This window comes from Psammomys obesus, unplaced genomic scaffold, assembly GCF_907164565.1.
Source record: "Psammomys obesus unplaced genomic scaffold, mPsaObe1.curated_primary_1811, whole genome shotgun sequence".
NCBI classification, from domain to species: Eukaryota; Metazoa; Chordata; class Mammalia; order Rodentia; family Muridae; genus Psammomys; species Psammomys obesus.
The window spans coordinates 9,375,763-9,385,399 of NW_026591872.1; the positions used below are offsets into that span (position 1 = coordinate 9,375,763).

A 9,637-nucleotide genomic window follows, 5' to 3' on the forward strand; every position below is an offset into this window, starting at 1 on the left:
GTATGAGATATTTCAAATTTCTTCTTGAAGGAACTTAGTGCTATGAATTTTCCTCTCAACACTGCTTTCATTGTGTCCCATAAGTTTGGGTATGTTGTGCCTTCATTTTTATTGAATTCTAGAAAGTCTTTAATTTTTTTTTTATTTCTTCCCTAACACAGCAGTCATTGAGTAGAGAGTTGTTAGTTTCCATGTGTGTGTAGGCTTTTTATTGTTTCTGTTGTTGAGTTCCAGCTATAGTACATGGTGGTCAGATAGAATACAGAAGATTATTTTAATCTTCTTGTATCTGCTGAAGCTTGCTTTGTTACTAGTATATGGTCTATTTTGGAGAAGATTCCATGAGGTGCTGAAAAGAAAGTATACTCTTTTGAGTTTTGTTGTTAAGTTTTGTAGACATCTTTTATGTCCATTTGATTTGGGACCTCTATAAGTGCCTTTATTTTCCTATTTTGCTTCTGTCTAGATGATCTGTCCCTTGTTAAGAGTGTAGTATTGAATTCTCCCACTACTAAGGTTCTGGGATCAATGTGCGAATTAGGATTTAATAATGTTTCATTTACAAATGTAAGCACTCTAGTATTTGGAGCATAGATGTTCTGAATTGTGATGTCCTCCTGGTTGATTTTTCCTTTGATGAAAATGAAGTGCCCCTCCTCATCTTTTTTTGATTAATTTTGGTTGAAAGTCTATTTTGTTAGATATTAAGATAGCTCCTCCAGCTTGTTTTCTGGGTCAATTTCCTTGAAAAAATATTTTTCAAACCCTTTACTCAAAGGTAGTGTTTATCTTTGTTCCAGAGGTGTGTTATTTTGTTGAAGCAGAATCTTGGATCCTGTTTCTACAATCATTCTGTTAGTCTGTGTCTTTTTAATGGAAAGTTGACTCTGTTGATGTTGATAGATAATAGTGACCAATGAATATTAGTTCCTCTTACTGTCCTTTTGTTAGTGTTACTGTGAATCATTGCTCTTTTTCTTTTAATTTTTGTTGTGAAATTAACCTGTACCCTATGTTTTCTTGGTTGTAGTTGTTTTCATTGGATTGAAGTTTTCCTTCTATTATTGTCTGTAGGGCTGGTTTACTGTGTATATATTGTTTATATATAGTTTTGTCATGCAATATTTTGCTTTCTCCATCTATGTTGATTGAAAGGTTTGCTGAGTAGAGTAGTCTTGTTTGACATCTGTGGTAACCTTGAAGTCTGAATGACACCTTCCCAGACTCTTTCGGAATTCATACTTTCTGTTGAAAAGTCTGGTGTGATACTGATAGGTCTATCTTTATATGATACTTGGCCTTTTTCCCTTGCTGCCTTTAATATTTTTACTTTGTTTTGTAGATTTATTGTTTTGACTATGATGTGACATGAAAAGTTTCTATGCTGGTCTAGCCTATTTGGTGATCTGTAGGTTTCTTGTATGTTAATGGATATCTCTTTCTTTAAGTTGGGAAAACTTAATTCTATTATTTTCTTAAAAATATTTTCCCCAGCTGAATAGAAACCAAAGACCAGCAGACTTGTAAAATCAATATGCGCACATTCTTCAACAGAGCTTGCGATCCCTTAGCGCCTGCGATCCCTTAGCGCCTGCAACAACTTCAGTGCTTGCAGGGCACCCCTCTCACACACTGAAGGCCTCTTCATTCACCAACACCCTGTCCCTTAGGACACACCCACAAGCACACGCTCAAACACATGCTACCCCACATTTGTCCTTCTGCACCTTCGAACTTTCCTTCTACAGGTATAGCTGAATAACCAAAGCACACACTGAAACCACTAGACCTCACCCATTTTCCTGAAGAATTCTCCAGATACCAGAGAAAAACCAGTCTGACCTGCAGAATCTAGGAACAGACAGTGAACACTACGGATAACCAAATGGCCAGAGGTCGGCAAAAGAACACAGCCAACGCAAATCAAGATATCATGGCTTCACCGGCAACCTTCAAAGTGATTGGACACTCCAACTCAGCAGAAACACAAGAAAATGATTTTAAAGCTATGATTATCAAGTTAATTGAGGCACATAAGAGGAAACCAACAAATCTCTCAGAGAAATAGTCATACAGATTCAAACAGTTAAAGAGGATACCAAAAAATCCCTTAAATATTTGGCCTCCCAAAAAGAAACAAAGGAAAACGAAGTGAATGAAGAAGCTTTTAAAGAAACACATGCAAATATAGCCAAATTTGAGGCAGAAGCAGAGGCACTAAGAGAGGAAACAAACAAAAAAATAGAGAACATCTTGGAGACACAGGAATCCACACTCAAACAGATAAAGGAAATGTTGCAAGACATGAAAACAGAATTAGAATCAATAAAGAAAACACAAACCGAGAAAACCCTGGAACTGAAGAACTTAGAGAAAAGAGAAGGAATCACAAAGGTAAGCATCACTAATAGAATACAAGATATGGAAGAGAGAATCTTGGGTGCTGAAGATACATTCACAGAAATTGATACTTCTCTCAAAGCAAAAACAAAATCAGAATAATTCCAAACACAAACCATCCAAGAAATCAAGGACACCATGAAAAGGCAAAATCTAAGAATAATAGGAATTGAAGAAGAAGAGGAGTCCAGGCTACGAGGTCCAGAAAATATTTTCAAGAAAATCATAGAAGAAACATTTCCCAACCTAAAGAAAGAGATGTCCCCAAACATACAAGAGGCCTACAGAACACCAAATAGACTAGACCAGAGAAGAAACTCCTCACCCCACATCATATTCAAAACACTTAATATACAGAACAAAGAAAAGATACTAAAAGCAGCAAGGGAAAAAGGCCAAGTAACATATAAAGGCAAACGTAGCAGAATCACAACGGACTTCTCATCAGAAACTATGAAAGCCAGAAGGGCCTGGGGAGATATCATGCAGGCCCTAAGGGACCACAGATGCCAACCTAAACTGCTTTACCCAGCAAAGCTTTCAATCAACATAGATGGAGAAAATAAAATATTCCACGACAAAATTAATTTAAGCAATATTTAAACAGCAACCCAGCCCTACAGAAGATACTAGAAGAAAAATTCCAATCCAATGAAAACAAATACACCCAAGAAAACACAGGTTAAAGATAATTCCCAACAAAAATCAAAAGCAAACAAGCAATGATTCACAGTAACATCGCCAACTCCACAATAATAGGAAATAACATGCAATGGTCATTATTATCTATCAACATCAATGGACTCAAATCTCCAATAAAAAGACACAGACTAACAGAATGGGTGCGGAAACAGGAACCAACATTCTGCTGCATCCAAGAAACACACCTACGCAACAAAGATAAATATTACCTCAGAGTAAAAGGCTGGAATACAGTTTTTCAAGCAAATGGACCCAAAAAACAAGCAGGAGTGGCTATTCTAGTATCTAATAAAATAGATTTTCAACCAAAACTAATCAAAAAAGACATAGAGGGGCACAACATTCTCATCAAAGAAAAAATTCACCAAGAAGACATCACAATCCTAAACATCTATGCCCCAAATACAAGAGCATCTACATTCATAAATGAAACATTATTAAAGCTTTAACCACACATTGATCGCAATACCTTAATAGTGGGTGACTTCAAAACCACACTCTCACCAAGGGACAGATCAACTAGACAGAAACCAAATAGGGAAATAAAAGAACTTACAGAGTCCCTAAATCAAATGGACCTAATAGATGTCTACAGATCTTTCCACCCAAACGCAAAAGAGTACACCTTCTTTTCAGCACCTCATGGAACCTTCTCCAAAATAGACCATATAGTTAGTCACAAAGCAAGCCTCAACAGATATAAAAAGATTGAGATAATCCCTTGTAGTCTATCGGACCACCATGGATTAAAGCTGGACATCAACAACAATGGAAATAACCAAAAATCTACCTGCACATGGAAACTGAAAAACTTGTTACTCAATGACAGCTGGGTTAAGGAAGAAATAAGGAAAGAAATTAAATACTTCCTAGAACTCAATGAAAATGAAGGCATAACATACCCAAATTTATGGGACACATTGAATGCAGTGCTCAGAGGAAAATTTATAGCACTAAGTGCCTTCAAGAAGCAATTTGTAACATCACATACAAGTAACTTAATGGCCCAACTGAAAACACTAGAAAAAAAAGAAGCAGATACACCAAAGAGGAGGAGAAGGCTGGAAATAATCAAACTCAGGGCTGAAATCAATCAATTAGAAACAAATAAAACTATTCAAAGAATCAATGAAACAAAAAGCTGGTTCTTTGAGAAAATCAATAAAATAGACAAACCCTTAGATAAACTAACTAAAAAGCAGAGAGAATCTATCCAAAGCAGCAAAATCAGAAATGAAAAGGGGGACATAACTACAGACACTGAAGAAATCCAAACACTCATTGGTTCATACTACAAAAGCCTATACACCACAAAATTTGAAAATCTAAAAGAAATGGACAATTTTCTTGATAGATTCCATCTCTCAACATTAGGTCAAGATCAGGTAGAAAGACTGAATAACTCTATATCCCCCAAGGAAATTGAAGCAGGCATTAACAGTCTCCCCTCCAAAAAAAGCCCTGGGTCCGATGGTTTCAGTACAGAATTCTACCAGACCTTCAAAGAAGTGCTAATACCAATTCTCCTCAAACTATTCCACAAAATATAAACAGAAAGAACTTTACGCAACTCATTCTATGAAGCCACAGTAACATTGATACCTAAACCACAGAAAGATCCAACAAAAAGGAGAACTTCAGACCTATCTCTCTTATGAATATTGATGCAAAAATACTCAATAAAATACTTGCAAAAAAAAATCCAAGAACACATCCAAGATATCATTCACCATGACCAAGTAGGCTTCCTCCCAGGCATGCAAGGGTGGTTCAAAATACGGAAATCCATCAATGTAATCCACCACATAAACAAACTGAAGGAGAAAACACACATGATGATCTCCTTGGATGCCGAAAAAGCATTTGACAAAGTCCAACACCCATTTATGTTTAAAGTCATGGAGAGATCAGGGATACAAGGCACATACTTAAACATAGTAAAGGCAATATACAGCAAACTCAATGGAGAGAAACTTAAATCAATCCCACTGAAATCAGGGACAAGACAAGGCTGCCCACTCTTTCCATATGTCTTCACATAGTACTTGAAGTCCTAGCCAGAGCAATAAGACATCTAAAGGAGATCAAGGGGATATACAAATTGGAAAGGAAGAGGTCAAAGTGTCCCTATTCACAGATGATATGATAGTATACATGATTGACCCCAAAAATTCAACCAGAGAACACCTTCAGCTGATAAACACCTTCAGCAAACTGGCAGGGTACAAAATCAACTCAAAAAATCAGAAGCCCTCCTGTACACAAAAGAAAAAAGGGCTGAGAAAGAAATTAGGGAAACAACACCCTTCACAATAGCCACTAATAACATAAAGTATTTTAGGGTGACTCTAACCAAGCAAATGAAAGACCTGTTTGAGAAAAACTTCAAGTCTCTGAAGAAAGAAATTGAAGAAGATCTCAGAAGATGGAAAGATCTCCCATGCTCATGGATTGGTAGGATTAACATTATGAAAATGGCCATCCTGCCAAAAGCAATATACAGATTCAAAACAATTCCCATCAAAATAGCAACTCAATTCTTTTCAGACCTTGAAAAAAAGATTCTCAGCTTCATATGAAGAAACAAAACACCCAGAATCTCCAAAACAACCCTGTACAACAACAGATCATCTGGAGGTATCTCCATCCCTGATCTGAAGCTGTACTACAGAGCAATAGTAATAAAAACTGCATGGTATTTGCATAGAAACAGAAAGGAGGATCAATGGAACCGAATAGAAGACCCAGAAAAAAACCCATATACCTATGAATACTCGATTTTTGACAAAGCAGCCAAAAACATTCAATGGAAAAAAGATAGCATCTTCAACAGATGGTGCTGGTCTAATTGGATGTCTACATGCAGAAAAATGAAAATAGATCCACATTTATCACCCTGCACAAAACTAAAGGCTAAGTGGATCAAAAACCTCAACATAAAACCAGATACGCTAAATCTGTTAGAAGAAAAAGTGGAGAACAGCCTAGAACTCATTGGCACAGGAGACAACTTCCTGAACAGAACTCCAACAGCACAGGCTCTAAGAGCAACAATCAATAAATGGGACATCATGAAACTGAAAAGCTTCTGTAAAGCAAAGGACACTGTCATCAAAACAAAACGACTGTTGGGAAAGATTCTTCACCAACCCTGTATCTGACACAGGGCTAATATCCAGTATATACAAAGAAATAAAGAAGCTGAAAAGCAACCAACCAAGTAATCCAATTAAAAAATGGGGAGCAGAGCTAAACAGAGAATTCTCTGTAGAGGAATATAGAATGACAGAGAAACACTTAAAGAAATGCTCAACATCATTAGCCATCAGGGAAATGCAAATCAAAACGACCCTGAGATTTCACCTTACACCCATCAGAATGGCCAAGATGAAAAACTCAAGTGACAACACATGCTGGAGAGGTTGTGGAGAAAGGGGAACCCTCCTCCATTGCTGGTGGGAATGTAAACTGGTACAACCACTTTGGAAGTCAATCTGGCACTTTCTCAGACAACTAGGAATAGTGATTCCTCAAGACCCAGCTATACCACTGTTAGGCATATACCCAAAATTTGCTCAAGTACACAATAAGGACATTTGCTCAACCATGTTTGTAGCAGCTTTATTTGTAATAGCCAGAACCTGGAAACAACCCAGATGTCCATCAAAGGAGGAATGGGTACAGAAATTGTGGTATTTTTAAACAATGGAATACTACTCAGCAATCAAAAAAGAGGAAATCATGAAATTTGCAGGCAAATGGTGGGATCTAGAAAACATCATTCTGAGTGAAGTATCCCAGAAGGAAAAAGACAAACATGGAATATACTTGCTTATATAGACCTAAAAGATATGATAAACATATTGGAATCTATACACCTAAAGAAGATAATCAAGAAAGCAGACACGGGGTATGATGATCAATCCTCATTTAGAAAGACAAATGGGATATGCATTGATTGTATGACAGGAGTCTACCACCGAAGGCATGTGAAAGACTCTATCTAGCAGTGTTCCAAAGTAGATACTAAGACTCATAACCAAACCCTCGGCAGAAGGCAGGTATCATATGAAAGAAGGGGAGTTTGATGTGGAAAGTATAGGAGCTCCACAAGGACCAAACATATCTGAGCACAGGGTCTTTTCTGAGATGAACACTCAACCAAAGACCATGAGAGGATAGAACCTAGAACGTCTGCTCAGATGTGACCCGTGATAGCTCAGTAATTAATTGGTTTCCCATAATAAGGGGAACAAGGACTATTTCTAACAGGAACTCAATGACTGGCTCTTTGACCTCCCCACCTCCCAAGGGAGGAGCAGTACTGTTAGGCCACAGAGGAGGACTTTGCAGCTAGTCCTGAAAATACCGGACAAAACAGAGTCATATGAAAGGGGAGGAGGTCCTCCTCTATCAATGGACTTGGAAAGGGGCAGGGAGGAGATGAGGGAGGGAGGGTGGGAATGTGGAGGGAATGAGGGATACAGAATTAACGAAATGTAACTAATGAGAAAAATAAAATTAAAGATATATATATATATTCCAGTGCTCATTTGAGCAGCACATATACTAAAATTGGAATGATACAGGGATGATTAGCATGGCCCCTGCGCAAGTATGAAACGCAAATCCATGAAGCGTTCCATTTTTTAGCCATGAAAATTCACAGATTTAAAGAGGAAATAAACAAATCTATTAAAGATTTGGCCAGTCAATTGGAGGCAAAGAAAGAGGAAATGGACAAAATGTTTAAAGTAACACAGGCAAATATAGCCAAACAAATAGAGACACAAGTAGAAATACAATTAGTGGCATATAGAGAGGAAATGAACAAAAAAATAGAGACCACCATAGAGAGACAGGAATCCACATTCCAACAGATGAAGGAAATGGTGCAAGGCATGAAAATGGAATTAGAATCAACAAAGAAAACACAAACTGAGAAAAGCCTGGAGCTGGAGAACTTAGAGAAATGATCAGGAACCACAAAGTTAAGCATCCACCAACAGAATACAAGAGATGGAAGAGAGAATCTCTGGTGAAATAATCAACCTCAGGGCAGAAATCAATCAATTACAAGCAAATAAAACTATTTAAAGAATCAATGAAACCAAGAGCTGTTTCTTTGAGAAACTCAACAAGATAGACAAATCTTTAGCTAAACTAACTAAAAGGCAGAGAGAAACTATCCAAATCAGCAAAATCAAAAATTAAAATGGGACATAAGTACAGAAACTAAGGATATCTAAACAATCATTAGGTTGTACTACAAAAGCTTATATAGTACAAAATTCGAAAATCTAAAAGAAATGGACAATTTTCTTGATAGAGTCCATCTACAAAATTAAGTCAAGAAGACGTAGAAAGACTGAATAGTCCTATATCCCCCAAGGAAATAGAGACAGTCATCAACAGTCTGCCTTCCAAAAAAGGCACTGAGGCAGATGGATTCAGTGCAAAATTCTACCAGACCTTCAAGGAAGTGCTAACTCCAATTCTCTCCAAACTATTCCACAAAATAGAAACAAAAGGAACATTAACAAACTCATTCTATGAAGCCACAGTCACCTTGACACCTAAACCGCACAAAGACTCAACAAAAAAGAGAACTTCAGACCTATCACTCTTATGAACATTGATGCAAAAATACTCAATAAAATACTTGCAAACCTAATCCAAAAACACATCAAAGATATTATCCACCATGACCAAGTAGGCTTCATCCCAGGCATGAAAGGGTGACACAACATACAGAAATCTATCAATGTAATCCACCACATAAACAAACTGAAGGAGAAAAACCACATGATCATCTTCTTAGATGCTGAAAAAGCATTTGACAAAGTCCAACACCCATTCATGCTTAAAGTCTTGGAGAAATCAGTGATACAATGCACATGCCTAAACATAGTAAACACAATATACAGCAAGCCTATAGCCAACATCAAATTCAATGGAGAGAAACTCAAATGAGTCCCAATGAAATCAGGCACAAGGCTCCCCACTCTCTCGATATCTATTCAACATAGTACTTGAAGTCATAGCTACAGCAATAAGACAACTAACGGAGATCAAGGGTATACAAATTGGAAAGAAAGAGGCCAAAGTGTCACTATTCACAGAGGATATGATAGTATACATTAACGACCTCAAAAATTCAACCAGAGAACTCCTTCATCTAATAAACACCTTCAGCAAAGTGGCAGGATAGAAAATCAAGTCAAAAAAGTCAGAAGCCCTCCTGTATACCTAAGACAAAAGGGCAGAGAAAGAAATCAGGGAAACAAACCCCTTCACAATAGCCACTAATAACATAAAATAACTTGGGTTACTCTAACTAAGCAAGTGAAAGAACTGTTTGAAAAAAAAAAACTTTAAGGAAAAAATTTGAAGAAGATATCAGAAGATGTAAAGATCTCCCGTGCTCATGGATTGGTAGGATTAACATTGTGAAAATGGCTATCCTGTCAAAAACAATCTACAGATTCAAAGCTATTCCCATCAAAATACCAACTCAATTCTTTACACACCTTGA

General features: G+C 37.2%; 1 non-coding gene across 1 annotated transcript; it reads left to right on the top strand.

Moving 5' to 3' along the window:
* Positions 1 to 7,647: 7,647 nt before the first annotated feature.
* LOC129680564 (U6 spliceosomal RNA) lies at positions 7,648 to 7,754 on the top strand. The gene has a single exon (XR_008720712.1). It is a non-coding gene; the product is annotated as a U6 spliceosomal RNA (small nuclear RNA).
* Positions 7,755 to 9,637: the final 1,883 nt, after the last annotated feature.